At 48.7% G+C, this 19,904-nt stretch overlaps 1 pseudogene; it reads left to right on the top strand.

The window, feature by feature from the left end:
• Positions 1 to 3,448: 3,448 nt before the first annotated feature.
• LOC142866155 (uncharacterized) lies at positions 3,449 to 3,546 on the top strand (annotated as a pseudogene).
• The last annotated feature ends 16,358 nt before the right edge of the window (positions 3,547 to 19,904 follow it).

Raw genomic sequence — 19,904 nt, forward strand, 5'->3', positions numbered from 1 at the left:
GTTATTTCTTGAAGGCTCAGCACACTCCAGTGGAAGGTGAGGATGAGTGGGTCAAGGGGCAGGGCTTTCATCTGCAGCCCCATCTCCATCTGCTGTTTGTGTCTGGAGTTCACCCAGAAGAGGATGGGACATTGGCTCATGGGTTTGAGTTGGGATGATAAGGAGGCCAGAGAAAAATGTCATGTCAACAGACACAGCATTCCTTTGTTCAAGGAGAATTTTCAAAAGGTTAAAAAACTTGATTCTCGTGGAAATATAAAATGACCACATGTCAACGATTTGATTTAACTCATTAATTAATGAGGAAACCTGTAAGATGTTAAAACTGGTCCCAATGAGAATACGAGGAGCTAGGTATTTATAGGCAATTTAATAGAAGAATGTTAAGATACGGTGGCTGGGTCAGAAATTATTTGCATCTCTCCCAGACAAAAGTCTTAAAATTAACCTTTGCCTCTACCAGGACAATCAAAAGTATAAGCCCAATTTTGCACTGCAAGAACACCCAATAATCTCTTTTGTCTATTTCCAATTTGGGATCATTTTTTCTGACAGTACCCTCTGCTAGTCATTGAGAATCTGGAAATAGCTGTTGCCTGAGAATCATCCTTGGAATGGAATACGAGCCTTGAAGAAAAGAAGGAAAGAAAAGATGAACTAGCCACTCTTCGACTAGATCTGGAGTGTGCTTTCCTGTCTACCTTCCCTGGGTCCTTCGGAGCACGGTACAACTGCTCCCAGAGGGTGTGAGTTGGCATCATGCAGGGATAGTGACAGTTTACAGGAAGAAGACAAGGCCTTGTCCTGACTCCTATTCTCTTTAACCTTGGCCATTGCGCAGAGGGAGATGATGTATCTGCAAACATATGCAGCCTTGTCCAAAATATTTTCCCCTCCTATGTAGTTCTTGCCAATATTGTTAATCTGTGGGTTGACTTTAGACCAAAATAAATCTCTCAGCCCTGGCCACCAGCTAGCTAATTTTACTTTGTAACCAGGGAATAGAAAGTGCGGGCCCTAGGCCGACCATTCTGGGTTTATTTTGTTTTCTCTCTGCTGCAGTTTAAAAAATCACATTTGGAAAAGTAGACCCTTTATGCAAAAGAACAGGCACGGAGAGAACAGCAGCAGAGACGGATGGATTGAAAACGGCAAGTTCTGTCATTGCCCTCCACATTTTCCTCTCTTCTCGGGGTTCTGATCGTGCCCATTGGCCTCTTCTGTGATGTGTGGAGTTGCAAAATGTGTCAAAAAGCAGGATACATGGCCATTTGGGGAGGATTTTAGGGGCTTGAAGAAATTGCTCTTGAAATTTCAGTAAGTGAGAGGCTTGTGAGTGGCCTCTGTCTTTGGCGCTGGGTACATTATGTCACTCTTGTCATCACTACCTGAGAGAATTTAACTCTGGGTTCTCCCTGACCAATTCCAGAGGAAGCAAATGGGTAGAACCTTAACACATCGGGGATGGAAGGGACCTTGGGTGACATCTAGTCCAACCCTGCCAGCTGAGAAGCAGGGTTACCCAGTGGTTGAGAGCACAGACTTGCAGCCACACAGCCCCAGTTTGAACCTGACTCCACCACTTACTAGCTGTGTGACCTTAGATGAGTTACTAACCTCTGTCTCAGTTTTCTCATCTGCAAAATGGGGATGGCGATAATTATACCTACCTCATAGGACTGTAGTGGGGACTACCCGAATGAACACATATGAAGCACCGAGAGCAGTGCAAAGCATACAGTAAGTGCTTAATAAGGTAATGAAACAAGGCTCTGAGAGGAGAAGCAACCTCCCCAAGGTCACTCAGAGAGTTGGCAAACTGAGTTGGATTCGATGAAAAAAGAAGAGAGGCCATTGCATCTTGGAAATTTTGATTAATAACTGTTTTCTTTGCCTGTGTTACATCATCCTCGCTCAACACTTGGAGAGAACCCTGATGTGGAATCCGCGTGGCGCATTCTGGTCTGGGTGTGCCTCGAACTGATGGTGGCCCTGTTGGTCATTAGTTTGGGGCTGGATGCTCTCTGGGGTTCCTGTTGGTACTAACATCTTATAATTCAAAATTAGGGTCTGCACCCTACATTCAAGTCAAGCCTATCTTTTCTTTTCTTTTTTTTTTTTTGGAGACAGAGTCTCACTTTGGTGCACAGGCTAGACTGAGTGCCGTGGTGTCAGCCTAGCTCACAGCAACCTCAAACTCCTGGGCTCAAGCAATCCTACTGCCTCAGCCTCCCGAGTAGCTGGGACTACAGGCATGTGCCACCATGCCCGGCTAATTTTTTCTATATATATTAGTTGACCAATTAATTTCTTTCTATTTATAGTAGAGACGGGGTCTCACTCTTGCTTAGGCTGGTTTCGAACACCTGACCTTGAGCAATCCGCCCATCTCAGCCTCCCAGAGTGCTAGGATTACAGGCGTGAGCCACCGCGCCCGGCCTAAGCCTATCTTTTCTTACAACACTATTTGTACCGTTCGTTTGTGTTTTTTTCCCATTTCTCTCTGACATTTTGCCCAACTGATGCCCATAGGCATCAACAACCAGTTTTCTCTTGGCTTTCTGACTCTGCTCTTCCCCTCATTACTGCCCCCTGCTAGGGCAATTATGACCATCAACTGCCCCATATCTGAGCCCTGCAGTTGCCATATTTTTTTAAATTATTTATTTATATATTTTAGAGATAGGGTCTTGCTCTGCTGCCCAGGCTGGAGTGCAGTGCTATGATCATAGCTCACTGCAGCCTCAAATTCCGGGGCTAGGACTACAGCTGTGCGTCACCACACCCAGCTAATTTTTCTTTCTTTTTTCCTTTTTTTAGTAGAGATAGGGTCTTGCTATGTTGCCCAGGCTGGTCTCAAACTCCTGGCCTCAAGTGATCCTCCCATCTCAGCCACCCAAAATGCTGGGATTACAGGCATGAGCCACTGTGCCTGGCCAAGTTGCCATTATTTAGGTTGATTATGCATTATCAGTCTTGTAGGTGCTTTGAAAATAGGGACTTCATTTATTCCTGATCATGACTCACTTTGAGGGCCTAAGAGGGTGCCCTTGGCAGGGTTTATCCATTATGGTTTGTTGACTGGCGCCAAAACAAGTTAGGATATTGGATGACATTTTATATTATCAAGACTTCCTCTGGTACATTCCGCACAGCTGTCATTGATGTCCTTTTTTTGTGAGGAAGCCAGTTTTATCAAACTTCAAAACCTGATAAAAAAGGGTATTTTAGAATAGTTACAATTTCAAACTTGAAAATGTCAAACTGGGATACAGGAGTATGTTAGACACTTCCCCTGCTACCTTTCTTTCTCCCAGACCCATTTCACATCTCCTCTCCTTAAAAGACAGGCCCAAGTCAAATGTTAAGCTACTACCTATTGGTGAAATGAGGCATTGCAGCCCTGCTCTACAAGACCTTGTAAATGCCTGGATGACAGTGAGTGGAGATCCTTTTATGGTTCCTAACGTGATTGGGTTTTCATGCTATTGTGAGATGTGCCTCCCTCAAACCTCGTTGTGATGTCAGCACAGTGTCCATCTGATGTGAAACAAAACAAGGATGATCTGGGAGCTGAGAAGGTAGTGCCAAGTGTTGCTCAGAGAAATATCTTTTGGATTAGGCTGATCCTGAGGGAAAAGTGAGGGCTAATAGCAGAGGGAGGTCCTAGAGTAAGAGAGGAACTACTGAGCACTCTAAGGGCTATAGTTATTTGGGGACACTAACTTCTGTACTGCATATTACTACTGGTGTATATATAACAAGGCCCAGTGTATATATAGCAATGCATGTATAACTGGGCTGACCACCAAGGTAATCCTGCCTTTTCCAAACCTTTATCCTTAATTAAAGTTGTTGGAGCCCAATTTAAAATTCTACATTGGAAAGCAAGGAAAAAAGAGGTTTCACTACAGAGTTGGGACAGGTTGTATTTTCAAAAGATGGCTGCAACAATATCCCACACACTTCTGCCATGTGACCTGCCACTCCCCCATCAAGTAGAGGAGACTGTTTCTCCACTCTCTTGAGCCTGGATGGGTTCTGTGACTGTTTTGACTAATGGATCTACCTGGTCTGACTAGAATGCTGGCTCTTGGGATACTCCCTCTTGGAACCCAGCTACCATGATGTGAGAAGCCCAGTCTACATGGAGAGGCCACATGTAAGGCACTCTAGTCAACAGCTAGTCAATAGTTAAGTTCCCAGTCAGCAGCCAACATTAATTACCAACCTTGTGAGTGCGCCATCTTGGATGTCCAGCTTGGTTAAGCCTTCAGATAACTCCAGCTCCAGCTGACACTTGACTGCAACCACATGAGAGACTGGAATTGAAAACCCTTCAGCTGAGCCTAGTCAACTCACAGAACTGTGAGAGTTAATAATAAATTGTTGTACTAAGCCACTAGGTTTGGGGACACCATGCAGTAATAAGAATAGCAACTTTAGTTAGACACATGAGCTATGGGATGACACATAATTAGGTACATGTTAAAAATCTTTAGGGCAATGAGTTCCTAACATCACAGAGTGGTACTGTTTCAGTTCACATCTGCTGCCTGTGACCAAAACACTATCGTGCACTTCTGGAGAGAGAGAAAGAGAAAGAGTACGTGCATTTCCTGACAGGTGTCCCCTTGCGTCCTCATCTGGGTGACTGTGGAGCTCAGTGTATTTCACACATTTTAGCACAGTGCTTGGTGCCCCATTTGCAGACCCTGAGGGAAGAACCCATGTTGTTGTCTTCAGGAGGTTTTGCGGGTGGGACTGTGCCATATATAGAAAAATATACCTATGTAGTTTCTTTTAATCACTTTTATTGATGTATAATTTACATATAGCAAAATGTACCTATTTTAAGTATACGGTTTGACAAATGTAACCCATGTAACCACCACCATCAACAAAGTATAGAACATTTTCATCACCTCTTTTATTTTAGGCAGAGTCTCACTCTGTTGCCTGGGCTAGAGTGCCGTGGTGTCAGCCTAGCTCACAGCAACCTTAAGCTCCGGGGCTCAAGCAATCCTCCTGCCTCAGCCTCCCCAGTAGCTGGGACTACTGGCATGCGCCGCCATGCCCGGCTAATTCTTTCTATATATTTTTAGTTGTCCAGCTAATTTCTTTCTATTTTCAGTAGAGATGGGGTCTCACTCTTGCTCAGGCTGGTCTTGAACTCCTGAGCTCAAATGATCTTCCTGCCTCGGCCTCCCAGAGTGCTAGGATTACAGGTGTGAGCCACCAGGCCTGGCCTTTTCATCACCTCTGAGAGTTACTTTGTGCCCTCTTTGCAGCCAATCCCCTCCTCTCAACCCCAGCCCCAGGCAAGCACTGATTTGCTTTGCCACTATAGATCAATTTTTATCTTTTCTCATATTTCAGGTAAGTGGAATCACAAAGGATGCACTCTTATGTGACTACATACTATTTTAGCATAATATTTTTGAGGTTCATCCATGTTGTATGTATCTAGAGTTAATTTCTTTTTATTGCTGAGTAGTATATACCATTATATGGATATATCACAATTTGTCTATTCATTCTCCTGTTGATGGACATTGGATTGGGGTATAATGAATAAAACTGTCATGAATGTTCATGTACAGGATTTTGTAGACACATGCTTTCACTTATTTTGGGTAAATATCTAAGAGTACTATTACTAGGTTATATGATAAGAGTATATTTAACTTTATAGCAAACTGACAAATTGTTTTATGTACCCATCATCAAAGAATGAGAGTTCCAGATGCTCCATGTTCTTGTCAACACTTGACATTGTTAGTCTTTTTACTTGTGGCATCCTTAGTGAGTGTAATGGCACCTCATTTGCCCATAGTTTTTTTTTTTTTTTTTTTGAGACAGAGTCTCGCTTTGTTGCCCAGGCTAGAGAGAGTGCCATGGCGTCAGCCTAGCTCACAGCAACCTCAAACTCCTGGGCTCAAGCAATCCTCCTGCCTCAGCCTCCCGAGTAGCTGGGACTACAGGCATGCGTCACCATGCCCGGCTAATTTTTTCTATATATATTAGTTGTCCAATTAATTTCTTTCTATTTATAGTAGAGACGGGGTCTCGCTCTTGCTCAGGCTGGTTTCGAACTCCTGACCTCGAGCAATCCGCCCGCCTCAGCCTCCCAGAGTGCTAGGATTAAAGGCGTGAGCCACCACGCCCGGCCCAAATTGCTTCTTAAAAAACATCAAACCAATTTACTCTCCTGCCAACACTGGTTATTGTCAATTGCTTAGATTTTTCTGGCAATCAAACAAGTTGAAAATGGATATTTCATTTTGTTTTTAATTTTGTATTACCCTTATCATTGGGTGAAAGTAAGCATCTTTTCATACATTCATGGGCGTTTTCTTCACTTCTGATTTGTGTTCCTATATTTTGCTCACTTCTTATTTGGCTATTTTTTTTTCAAATTAAGTTATAGAAACTCTTTGCTTATTGGAGATGTTAACCTTTTGTCTGTGATGCATGTTGCAAACATTTTGGGGAGTGACAAGCAGAAAGGTCTAGTGATGACTCCAGGAACCCTCCTCATGTTGCCTGCTTAGGCTGAGTGCCCCTCCTTCCCCTTAGTTGGAGTGGCTGTGACTGAACCCACGTTTGCACTGGGCTGAGGGCTCCTCTTCCTCTAGCATGCTTGCTCCCACGTCTTCACTGTTTATTCCCTGCATATAAAGCCCCTGCAAGCTTATACAATTAAAAGATAACGAACACAGCCTTGCCGTGCATTTAGCTCAACCCCCCTCCTCCCCGCTCCTCTCTGTGAGCGGATGAGAGAACAGGACCACGTGCCTTATCTTACAGAGCACTTGCTTGAAAAATTCCCCCAATAAAACCTGCTCCTTATACATGGTGGTGTTTGCCTTCACCTTCTTCTCTCCACGGTTTCTCATTTATTGCAGACATTGTTTATGCTGCCCTTTTTTCATACACAAGGTTTTACTTTTATGTAGTCAAATCCATCAATCTTTTCCATGACTTCTGGATTTCATAGCTTGCCTCAATAGTGTAAAAACTTATTTTGTATTTTCCTCTAGTACTTTTCTAGGTTTCTAATGTTTGGTGCCTTCATCTGCCTGGAATACACTTTTGGATGTGGGGATGCCCACCTTCCAGGGGTCAACAGCAGTTTCTGTCCTTGGAGCTGGTTGTAATGTCACTGTACTGTGTTGATTATCTATTGCCACAGGACACATTACACCAAAACTTAATGGCTTTAAACAACAACAAAGATTTATTACCTCACAGTTTTTGTGGGTCAGGAATTCAGGAACAGCTTAGCTGGGTGGTTCTGGCTCAGGATCTCTCATGAGATTGCAGTCAGGGTGTTGGCTAGGGCTGTAGTCAGCTGAAGGCTTGACTGGGGCTGAAGGATCCACTTCCAAGATGGTTCATTTGCACAGCTGTTGGCAGGAGGCCTCAGTTCCTCACCACATGAACCTCTCCATAGGGCTACTTGAGTATCCTCACAACATGGTGGCTGGCTTCCCCCAGATAGGTTGATCCATGAGAAAGCACAGTGGACGCCACAAAGTCTTTGATAATACAGCCTCAAAAGTCACAATCTATCATTCCCCCAACATTCTATTGGTCAGGGAAGGGGTATACAAGGGCATGAATAACAGGAGGTGAGGATCGTTGGAGGCCATCCTGGAGGTAGGCTATCATATGCATTATCTGTCCAATATTCTTGATTCCGTGATTCCTGGCTGTGGGTCCACAGTACACTTAAGAAAGCGTAGAGCTATCAAAGTCAGACAACTACTCTAAATGTTTGAAGAGGAAATTGAAAATTCTGGCTATGAACATATGGGCTCTAAAGACTCTTATTTAATTTTGCTGTTTTAGAACCATGGAGAAAAACACATTTTTTTCAAAGTGAATCAAACTGAGTGACAGATGGGGCCAAGACTCGATCCCAGGGTTTCTGATACAAATTCCGTGATCTTCTCTGCTTTCCTGCAAGCACTCACTGGTCCTTGCTAGTTTTATTGGTCAAAGTCCAGTCAAGAAAACAGAAACTACTCTCGGTATTTTGAACAGATGGAATTTTATGCACAAAATTATTTACACATGTGATGGGAAAACTGAGCTGCCAAACAGGAGAAGGTGAGACAACCCAGAGATAAGCAACTGCAGGAAGCCTCTATTCCCCTAAAGCTGCAGGGATCCAGGGAAGAGCCAGGTCACTGGCACCCAGCTTCCGGGTGAGCAGGTAGAAGCTGGTGCTGCCATGGGCCTGTCCACTGGGATCCGGGGCCACAGAGGAGACCCAGCTGCTGAGGCAGAAAGCGAAGAGAAGAAATATTTAATACTCTGGCTTTTCCCTTTCCCCCATCCTCCAGTCTCTTTCTAGTACCTTCCATTGTTGAACCCAGCTGGATGGCAAGAAACACAGACAAAGCAGAACAGAGGAAGGGCAGGGAGGGGAGATCTGAGGGCCTAAGGCCTGGGACTAGTATGCTGGTGTTAGGCATGTGGCAGATTTTATTTTCCCAAAATGGCCATGACAATTTTTCTGGTCCTACACGTTCTTCTAGAACCATAACACTATCCCAACGACAGGTGGGAGAGTGTCCCCTTCCTTCATCCTGGGTGGGACTTTGTGATTGGCTGGATGAGTAGAATGGGCCAGAAGCACTGCTCTGTGACTTTTGAGGCTGGATCATAACGGTGATACAGCTTCCACCTGGCTGTCTCTTGCTCTAGGGATGCTGTCCCTTGGAACACAGCCACCATGCTGTGAGCAAGTCCAAACCAGCCCCTGCAGACAGTCCACATGGAGGGGTGGGGAGCATGGGGAGAGAAACTGAGGCTCCAACTGATGACCAACATCATCCTTCAGTCCCTAGCCTCTGAGTCTTCTAGCTGAGGCCCCAGATGTCACGGAGCAGAGATAAGCTGTTCCTGCTATCCCCTGTCTGAATTTTCGATCTGCAGAATCCATAAACATAATTATTTTACCTTTTGCCACAAAATGTCAGGAAAATTTGTTTCACAGCAAACACCATACATGGAACAGCTAGGGAGAGGGGCAGGAAGCACACAGTTGAGGCAGTGTCAGCCTCCTCTTGGATCTTCCCTGTTGGGGTAGAATCCCAACCAATCATTGCTTTTGGTGAAAGCACATGGAAGCTGGTCTCACTCCTCTGCAAATTCTTAAAACCTTGTTTTTGGACCCACCCCCTTAAATAATTCATTACTTCCTTTAATACATATTTACTGAGCACCTAAACTGTGCTAGACAATGGGTATATACTTGAAAACACAACAGGCACAGTCCCTTACCTCAGACAGAAAACAGCTTATCTTACAAGCAAATCTATAATTGCGAATCGAGAAAATGCTCTGAAGGGAAAATATCAGATGCCAACAGACAGTGCGACAGAGGGTCTGGGTTTTGTTTGGGGCGCTGGCGAAGCGTCTCTTGGGAAGTGATATTTCTCTCTCTTGCTCTCCCTCTATCTAGCCCTTTGCTTTCCTAAACTTATTTCTTCCAAGCCAGGAAATATTTTATAATATACTCTTAAAAGTTAGTAAGAAGAGATTTTTCACTGACAATGGTAGTAGAACAAACATACACTAAAAAACATTCACCCACAAGAAACCGGAAATCATTGAGAGTTTTTGTTGGGAAACATATGAAAATTAGGGACTCCCTCCCCAAAGAATGCTCAGATGTAGCAGTGCACTGACTTTGGCGTAGTTTTAGGGGAGTCACTCTTAGTCCCTGGGAACCAGAGACTGCAGGTTCTTGGGTCTGTGTGGCTGGAATCAGCTGTGCCCGTTGTTTCTGGAAAGCAAGTGTAGCGAGAAAGAGAACGGGGACGGTCATAGGGACGGCGGGGACAGCAGGGAGGTGCACCTGAGAATCCCAGGGGTGTGGGGACTGGGTTGCAGCCTGGAAACAAGCCCACAGAGCAAGTTGGGTCCCTGTCACAGCCATTCTGCCTTGCCCCGAGTCTGTTGGTCACTGCATGGGAAGATGGGTGGAGACAGCTACTTTCAGTGTCCCTGTGAGGGGGGGGTGGTCTGAGGCCATTCCCAACGCCCTTGGTTTCTTTCCCACCAGCAAAGACTTTCTGTGCAGATGGGCCTGGATCTTAAGATATATCTGACGTCTCTCTCTACAAGGCCTTTCCGCCTGTGGTGGCATCTGTCTGGTCAACCCACGGTCACCTCACACACAGCACTTTTCCAAGTGCAGTTCAAGCACGAACTTGATGGTGGACATCGATGGTTGGCTACTTTACCTCTCCCAGCGGGAGTGGCCGGTATCCCCACCGCCTGGCGCCTAGAAGGCACTCACAAAATCTTGCTTGTGGGCATGTTCCTCAAACATACAGCCAGGCTTTTAAAGCTGCAGACCTGCTTCCTGACACTGTGAGAAACAGCCAGGGCTCCCGAAACAGGCAGGAAGATGGCGGGGGTGCAGGGGCGTTTAAGCCATGGCCGCCTTGATGGTGGCACTCGGGCTCACCTCCTGGGACTCACTGCTGTCTCCTCCACCCAGGTGAGCCCTCTGCTCTGATAATCCCCTCCCCAGTGATCCAGAGGCCAGACTTACTGATGGATGATCATCACAGACAGGCTCACCCTTAACTTTTTGGGCCCCAGGGCAAGAAAGAGTACACAGGAGGCCCGCATGCCATATCTGTAAATGTTTAATAGTTGAAACCAAGCTTACGAACCATTACCTAGAATCTGTTGAATATAACTTCACGGGGATGTGAAAGGCCAGGTTTCAATTTAGACTTCTTGGGCTTCTTGGATTCTTTCAGAGTTCCGCACTGGAGCACAGCAGTGTGGGGAGAGCTGGCTCCTGGCCCTGGTCTGTCCCCCTTTCTCTTCCCACCTCTGAGGCTCGGTCCCATGCTGGGAGGGGCCTCATGTGCACACGTGTCCCCACCCAAGCCTATACGTTTCAGCTCTGTCCACTCCCTAATCCCCAACACTCTCTGCAAACACTCTCTCTTGGCTACCGCTCTGACCTAAGGGTGGGCTTTGGTCTGAATGATTCGCTCCCAAATTCATATGTTGAACCTTAATCATCAATGTGATGGTGTTAAGAGGTGGGGCCTTTAGGAGATGATCAGTCATGAGGGCAGAGCCTTTGGATTGGGATTGGCGACCTTATAAAAGAGGGGCAATGGAGTTATTTGCCCTTTCTGCCATGTCAGGACACAGCAAGGGGTGCCACATTGGAAGCGGAGAATAGTCCTCACCAGACACTGAATCTGCTGGCGCCTTGATCTTGGACTTTCCCACCTCCAGAACTGTGAGAAAATAAAATTCTGTTCCTTATCACTTACCCAGTCTCAAGAATTTTGACAGAACTAAGATAGGGTGTGACCAGATGGGAACATGAGCCCTAGGGACATAGGGAAGAGGCATGGGCAGTCCCTGGCCTTGGGCAGTCTGGCAGGGAATTCTGGGGTCCCAGGATCCCAGAGCACATCCAGAAGGGAAGAAAGGCTCCAAGTGGCTGTCCCTTTGGATTCCTTGCCCCCATGGGCACAGGTGTGGCCAGAGCAGGGCCCTCTGGAGCATGGGACCCAGGCCAGGGGCTTTGACTGCCCAGTTCCAAGGGTTGCTCTTGTCCTAGAGAGAAGACCAGGTCTTGTTCAATAGAAGGACTCTGTGTGCTCTGAGCCGCCACTCATTTCCTTTTCTTTCTTCCTGGGCAGCTGCTAGAAACCTTCATTTGGGCTGTTTCCCTACCTGGCACCCATTCTTCCAAGAGTGACGTTTCAATATTTCCCCACTATATAGTATAGGCAATGACCAATCAGACCAGATGCCTGCCTCATGCTGAACCAGGACTCAGGGGATCCTCCGCTGGGCCAGGCACTGACCTTTCTGTTGCTGGATCATGGGGAGATATTGGAGGGGCCCAGGCCACAGGAGGAACATTGGAGGCAAGGCTTGGGGAAGGGGCCATTAGTATGGAAATATTTCAATATTTTAACATTAGTACCTCTACACCTGTGAATATCAGCTCTGCATTCTCCCCATCTCCCCTGGATTTTAGGGGCAGCATTGTGCACAACTCAAAGGCTATACCCCTAGCCTCACTTGAAGCTTAGAAGTGGCTAATAGTGTACAAGGGCAAATCTTCAAAGGGGCCCATTCAGCTGGGGAAGTCTCCTGTGCACTTTGCTGTTCTGCTTATTCCTAAACCTGTTCTGCCTGGAATGATGATGGCTGGAGCTCTAGCAGCCATCTTGTGATCTTGGGGATGGAAGCCCCATGCTAAAGGAAGCAAAGCGGAAATATAGAGCAAGCCTGGGTCCCTGATGAATGTAGCTACTATACCAGCCCCAGACTGTCCCCATCTGGACTATTTAAATGAGAGACAATAAACCTCAAATCTGTGTAAGCCTCTGCAGTTAGGCCTCTGTTATTAGCCCCTGAACTCAATTGCTAACTCAGTTCAGTTCAGTCCTCAATACCCACATCTCCTCAGGGCTGGTCCAGCGTCAGGGATGTGGATGGAACAGGAAACTTCATTTGGCATGCACCTTCCACAGGCTAGATGTGTTTTGTTAGCAAATCCTCAAAACCATTCTGGCCACCAGTGTTACTCTCCTTACTTTGACAGGTGACAAAACTGGTCTGAGAGGTTATATAGCTTGACACAGGTAGAGGAGTAGAGAGGGGCAGTGGTGGTGGCACATAACTGGGGCCAAGGACGGGGTCTCACAACCCGTGTGTGCTCCACCATGACTGGGGTCCCCTTCCTGCCTGCCCCTGGGGAGTGCCCTCCAAGACTGGGCATTGTTGGCTTGGACGGTGGCCTTTGCAGATTCCACAGCACCTCACTGGCCCTTAGGTGGCCTCTGTCAGTCCAGAAAAGTAGGGGGAGGGGGGGTGTCAAGAAAGGAGCCTTTAAAAATCTCTTGTCTTTCCCCATTATTACTCACAAGAGAAAAACCCCAGAAAATCTCAATAGGGCTGCAGGCAGGGAGCAGGGAGGAGCTGTGAGGCGGGCAGGCAGCCTTCTGTCCTCTGTGCTTGGAGAATCAAAATCCCTGGGCAGAGGGGGAGGAGAAGGAAGGGACCTGTCTCTGAGGCGGGGGCATCCGAGGGGCCTGAGAAGGTACTAGGCTTGGAGGCCGCAGTGTCCTCTGCCCAGAACACTTGTTCCCCCTGAAACCTGAAAGTCCAGCTTCTCCCTGACCTGCAAGGACTGCTGCAGCAACAGGATCATTTTCTGAGGCAGATTTATTATCTCAAAGGTCACTGGTAGACACCAGTGGAGCCCAGCCCCTGGAGGACAGGTCCTCACCTCCTCTCTCAGATCTCTCTGCCCGATTCACTTCTATTCCTAGTAAATTTTAAGGGGTGAGGGGAAACTTCCAGAAGCCCCATTGCCTTCCTTTAGACCTTCCTGAGTTCTACCTTCCCTGTTTTTCTTTTCAGGGGCCAGGGCCTCTCATTCTCTCCGCTCTCTGCCCCCAGCCCCATCTGCCCAGGGACTTGCAGGGGTGAAGTTCAGCCTCTGCAAACTCCCGGAGCAGAGCTCGAGCAGGAGAGAGGAGCAATGGATTTCTGAGCCCTGGAGGGAGAGTGAGGCAGACACAGGGCAGGAGCACAGGCTGGAGGCTCAGAGGACCTCCCTGGGGCCCGGGCTGCCTCTGACAGCCCCTCCCTGTCCCTGACTCCCCTTGGAAAACGTGACCCGCCAGGCCCTCCTGACGCGCCTCCCCCTGCGCAGGCTCCCAGGCGGAGGAGATGGAAAGCAGACCCTCCTGAATGTTTAACTTCGGCGGAGATGATAATAACTTTCCCATGGACGCAACTGTATCCTTTCCCTGTGTTCCTTCGGGGATCCCGAAACTCCATACGGTTCTCATTTGCAGCTCGTTCCTGAGGAGGCCTCATTTCCTCGCCACACACCCCTGATGTGGTCAGGGTCTCCCTCCCACAGCCCGGGCGGGGACGGTGGGGGAGGGGCTTCCCTGAGCTTGTCTCCAAAGGCTGCCCGCCCCCCCTTGCCCGCCCTGGCCTCCCCAGACCTGCCTTGGCCTCTGCCCTTTCCCTACCTGCCCCTGCTCAATGCCTCACACCCAGGGGCTGCCATCACGACTGGGGCTGTTTCCTAGGCAGAAGTGTCCTTTCTAGAAGTTTCTCCCACTTAGCCTGGTGGGCGTGTGGAATGACTCCAGGGGTCATCATTGGCACTATATCCTGTGTGAATGGCGCCTCCTGGAGCTGTAAGACTAATGGTTCTGCTGGCAGGTCCTAGAAGAAGAGTCATTTCAAAGCCCTTTCAGCCCCGAAAAAAGCCCCCAGTGGCTTTTAATTCCACACCTCAACCCCCTCTTGCCAGTCAGCTCTGCTCCCCAAACCACTCCCACCACACACCTCTCGTGACTTTGATCTTGCAGGATGCCAAGAGGAGTTGAGAAGAGGAAAGAAAAGAACAGACTCTCACTTTCGCCTAGTATTACGGTTTCAGGGTGGTTGTGAACACTGTCACATTCCTGGTATCTCTGAAGCTTCAAAATCCTCCCCTTCTCCCCATGAGGTGGCGGGACAGGGGCTTATTATCCACATTTGACAAAATAGATGCACCAACAAAGATGCCGAGCCTGGATGCTACAGCCAGATCGGAGTGATTAGGTCCTGGTTTCGTCCCACCATTTCAGAAATCAGGAGGCAGGAAAGGGGGAAACTGAGGGTGAGCAGGCCACATAGCCACACCGCCTGGATCTGAGTCTCCTGCTCCACCATGTGCAAGCTGTGTAATCTCATGTGAGTCAATTAACCTCTCTATGCCTCAGTCTGCTCATCTGTGAAATGGGGATTATGATCGTATAGCTATGGGTTAATAAAGGGAAAGAACAGTGCCGGGAACAAAGTAAGTGCTGTTACTATTATCATTGTTGTTATTATGGGATGTGGGAGAGCCGAATGAAAGACTGTGGGGAACTCTGCTTCTCGCTCCCTCCAGCCCCCTGTCTCTACCACACACACTTGGAGACCTCCGAGGACAAGGAAAGCCCGTTGCTGCTGCTGCTCTAGCCTCTGCATCTGGCCACCACTTTTGGTTTTCCAGGCTTAGTTCCAGAGGATTCTATCCCCCTCTCCCTCTGGCAGGCAGCTCTCTGGGTCTAGGTCAGCCAAGGGCTGGCTGGGGCTCAGGGATCCCAGGCCTGCCTTCTTGGTTGCCCAAGGTCTCGGAAGCCCCAGAGAAGCAAGCACTGGGCTTGGCGCTTGGAGTGGGCCACAGGAGCCGGGCTTGCCCTCAAAGGAGGCCGGTTCTTTTGTCTCAGGCCAGACCCAAGATAAATAGATGTGATTAGGAGATCAAAGCACTTTCCACAGGTTTGGCCCTAGGGGGCCCTTTGATCAGCCAGCCATCCCCCTGTTGTCACCCCCCCCATCACCCCCACCACCCCTGGAGTCCCCTGTGCTCAGAACTCCCCCTGCTCTCATTCCTGTTCTTCCCAAGCTACTGCCTCAGCCCCCCACGCCAGGCCCGGCCAGTCTTGCCTGCCTATGGGAGCTGGTTTCTCCCCTCCAGCTTGTTTATGAAGTCCCCATTTCGAAGCCAAAGCCAGCACGCTGCAGCAGGTCTGCGAGGCCCAAGCAGTTTCATTCCGAGCCTCAGTTGCAAAACCTGAAATCTTGATATGCTTGTAAATGATGGGCGGTGAATCACTAATTAGGCGCAGGTCCTGCCTGGTCTCCCAGAACGTGGCCCAGTGAAGGGAGGGATCACTGGGAAATGCTTTCTTTTTCCTTTGAAAAGGGTAGGCATTCCTGTAAGTGCTTACTGTGCAGAATCTGTGGGATTGTCCTTAAACCTCGCGAGATAGCTTCCACGGGTTGTGTTGTAACTGCTCAAAATATACCCTCTGCCATAGATCGGTCCCTCTTCGGGCAGTGCAGGCTGCCGGGGCCCCAAGACGAGAATCGAGGTGTGTTCTGGGCACAATCCAGGATTGCCCACCGTGGCCAGGTTTCCAGGCCACCAATGCAGGCCATGGGGGCCTTGGCTGGCCTGCCCCTGGGGCTCTCATCCCTCTGTCTTAACACGACAGTTATTCTCGCCCTGCGCACGGGGAATTGATGTGCAGGGCAACGTGACCCAGGAGGGGAGAACTTCCCTGGCAGAGGAACACAGTTGTCAGGGAGATGAGGGAGCATTTCAGGGGAGAAACTCCAGGGAGGAGGGAGACCCCTGCCCTGAGCGTCCCTGGGGGACAGACAAATTGGGGACTCTGGCTGCTTTTATGATTTCATCTCCACAAGGACAGGCCTTGGGGAAGCTGTTTTTTCTGAGAGGGACTGACAATCTAGCTTCATTCATTCAACTAATATTCAGTGAGTGCCTACCACATGCTAGGAGCTGGGCCAGGCGCTGGGGATGGATCTGAGAACAAAATGGACAAAAGAGTCCACCTGTCACGGAGTCTACATTCTAGGGACGGGAGAGACAAACAGTAAACCTAGTAAATGAGCACGTTTTCTCATCTGCTAAAAGGAGAGCTGTGCTATGGGGAAAAATGAAAGGACAGAGAGGAAGGGGGATTGGGAGAGTGAGCTAGGGGTGGCAGCTGTATTGAATAGTGTGGCAGGGAGGCCTCATCAAGGAGGTGACATCTGAGCAAAGGCTCAATGGAAGTGACTGTGTAGGCCAGGCTGATGATCTAGAGCAATAGTGGGAATTTTAACTTTTTGAGGAACCACCTCGCCATTTTCCACAGCGGCTGCCCCATTTCTCATTCCCACCGGAAATACAGGAGAAGCTCTTTTAAAGACACATGGGGCCAGGCGTGCTGGCTCACGGCTGTAATCCTAGCACTCTGGGAGGCCGAGGAGGGAAGATCGCTCAAGGTCAGGTGTTTGAGACCAGCCTGAGCAAGAGCGAGACCCTGTCTCTACTAAAAATAGAAAGAAATTAGCTGGACAACTAAATATATATAGAAAAAATTAGCCAGGCATGGTGGCGCATGCCTGTAGTCCCAGCCACTTGGGAGGCTGAGGCAGGAGGATCGCTTGAGCCCAGGAGTTTGAGGTTGCTGTGAGCTAGGCTGACGCCACGGCACTCTAACCCAGGCAACAGAGTGAGACTCTGTCTGAAAAAAAAAAAAAAAAAAGACATTGGTGCAGATCTCTATACCAGCTGGTGATGTGGGGGGGGGGGATGAGGGTTTATGGCAGGGTCATGTGAGGACACACCAAGACTTACACAGCAAAACCTGGTGACAGTGGAGGGGACCCTTTTAATCTCTGAGTTTCCTGTTCATTCCACGCACAGTTCAGTGGGATCATGCCATAGTGCTGGACAGCTAGAAGGACGTGGGTTTTAAGTCCTGCTTTTACGGCAAGGGACTTTACCTTCCTGAGCCTCAGTTTCCTCTGTACAAATAAATCAGAAGAGTTGGGGGTGGGCATTCAGTGAGGTAGTGCCAGTATAGGGCTCGGCACAGGGCCTGGCAGATGGCATGTGTTCAGTCAAGAGGTGCCATTGTCACCATGAGCCATTCCTGGGGATTCCCTGAGGGTGAGCCTATTGGTGGCAACTCATGCACCTAAAGTCAAGGTTAAAAGCCGACTTGGTGCCCATTACCTTGCTAGGATTTGGGGATGGAGCATCGTAGTGGGCTCTGTGATATGCCACCCAGACCCCCATTCAAGGAAGGGCTTGCTGTCCCAGCTAGTGGGGGTGCTTTCGGGGGCTCCCTCCAGCTGTCAGCACCTTAAGGGTCTGCCTCAGATACAGAGAGTACCTCGCTCAAAGTCATGCCCTTCCAGTGACCTTTTCATATGAGGGAATAAAGGCCTTGTCACCTAGACCCATCTCTGGACAACTCTGGGGTAGGCTGAGTAATGGCTCCCCTCCTCCCAAGATGACCACGTCCCAGTTCCTGGAACCTGTGAATATGTTTGTTACTTTACATGGCAAAAGGGACTTTGCAGATATGATTAAGTCAAGGATCTTGAGATGGTGACATTGTCCTGGATTATCTGGGTGGGCCCGATGTAATCGCAAGGGTCCTTAGAAGAGAGGGGCAGGAAGATCAGAGATGAAAACATGAGGACATAAGTAGAGGTCAGAGTGATGTGATTGCTGGCTTTGAGATGCAGGAAGGGGCTACTCACAGAGGAATGCTGGAAGCCTCTATAAGCTCGAAAAGACAAGGAAACAGACTCTCCCCTAGAGCCACCAGAAGGAACTAGCCCTGCTGCCACCCTGATTTTAGGCTTCTGATCTCTAGAACTATAAGAGAATAAATGTGTGTTGTCATAAGCCCGTAAGTGGGTGGTCATTTGTTCCAGCAGCTGTAGGAAAGGAGTCCAACTCAAAAGGGTCATTCTAGTAGCAGAGCTCCCCTGGGAGTTTGGGGTCAGCACAGGCTGTCACTGAGCCTTCATGGCAGCTGTCAGCTCCCTCTGCCCAATCCTGCTCCCACCCCCTCCCTTCCCCAGGGCTTGGTGCCATGGGCTCTCCCTAATAAGCCTCCTGCCCCTTAAACTCCATCTCTGAGTCTGCTTCCTGGGGAACCCAACCTGAGGCAGTTGACATTTTTTTAATGGTTTGTTATGGAAAAGTCCAAACATACACAAAAGTAGTGAGAGATATACTGATCTCCCTTGATCCCATCACCCGGCTTTGACAATTGTGGAGAAGCAGAGCTCCTGCCCTGGAGATTATCACGGTCTAGGTGGGAATGAAAATGTTGCAGACACCTTGCAGGCTCCGAGAGTCCCCGGCAGCAGCGTCCAGGCCAGCGAGGATACGGAGAAGCAGGCTTGTAGACAGGCAGGAAAGGGGACAGCCAGCAGGGCAGGCCACATTTTCATCGTTGGGAAGCAGTGGCCCCTGCAGGTCCAGGGCAAATTCTAAAAGGGTCCTCAGTCTGAGGCGGGGGCAGGGAGCCTTTGGAGACAGTCAAGCATCACCTGCTTTTGTGTTTCATTCCCTTGTCTTTCTAATCTGTTTTTCTTTTTAATGGCCCTCCATCTGTCTCTCCCCCACGATTAAGATAACAGCGCCAGCCCAGTGCCAGGTACCGGGCTGAGTGCTTTCCACAGCCTAGTTCCCTAATCCTCCCAACAACCCAAGGAGTCAGATACTATTTTTATCCCCATTTCCTGGAGACTCAGTGAAGGAAGGCCCCTTGGCCAGGGTCCTGTGGATGGTGTATTAATTTCCTGAGGCTGCTGGAACAAAGTAGCCTGGACTGGGTGGCTCACAACAACAGAAACAGAATCTCTCACTGTTCTGGAGCCCAGCAGTCTGAAATTAAGGTGTTGCTCTCTCTCTCTCTCTCTTTTTTTTTCCACTCTCTTGCCTGGGCGTCAGCCTAGTTCACAGCAACCTCAAATTCCTGAGCTCAAGCAATCCTCTTGCCTCAGCCTCCTGAGTAGGTGGGACTAGAGGCCATGGGCCACCATGCCCGGCTAATTTTTTCTCTATATATTTTTAGTTGGCCAATTAATTTTTTTCTATTTTTTTAGTAGAAACGGGGCCTTGCTCTTGCTCAGGCTGGTTTCGAACTCCTGACCTCCAGCCATCCTCACGCCTTGGCCTCCCAGAGTGCTAGGGTTACAGGCGTGAGCCACCATACCCGGCCCTGAAATTAAGGTGTCTCTTATAAGGACACCTGTCACTGGATTTAAGGCCCACCTGAATAATCCAAGATGATCTCATCTCAAGATCCTTAATTACATCTGGAAAGACTCTTTTCCCCAATAAGGTCTCATGCACAGATTCCAGGGGTTAGGGCATGGAAATGGTTTTATGGGGGGAGCACCATTGAACCTGCTACTGACCATATGAGGGGGTAAGCAAAAGGATCAGTTGTCTCTGGCATATGATATGACCTTGCCAAGAAGAGCTGGACCAGTAGGAATCCCTTGTGGTGGTTTTAAAACATGTCCAC

The sequence above is a fragment of the Microcebus murinus genome, chromosome X, assembly GCF_040939455.1.
Source record: "Microcebus murinus isolate Inina chromosome X, M.murinus_Inina_mat1.0, whole genome shotgun sequence".
In the NCBI taxonomy this organism is placed as follows: domain Eukaryota; kingdom Metazoa; phylum Chordata; class Mammalia; order Primates; family Cheirogaleidae; genus Microcebus; species Microcebus murinus.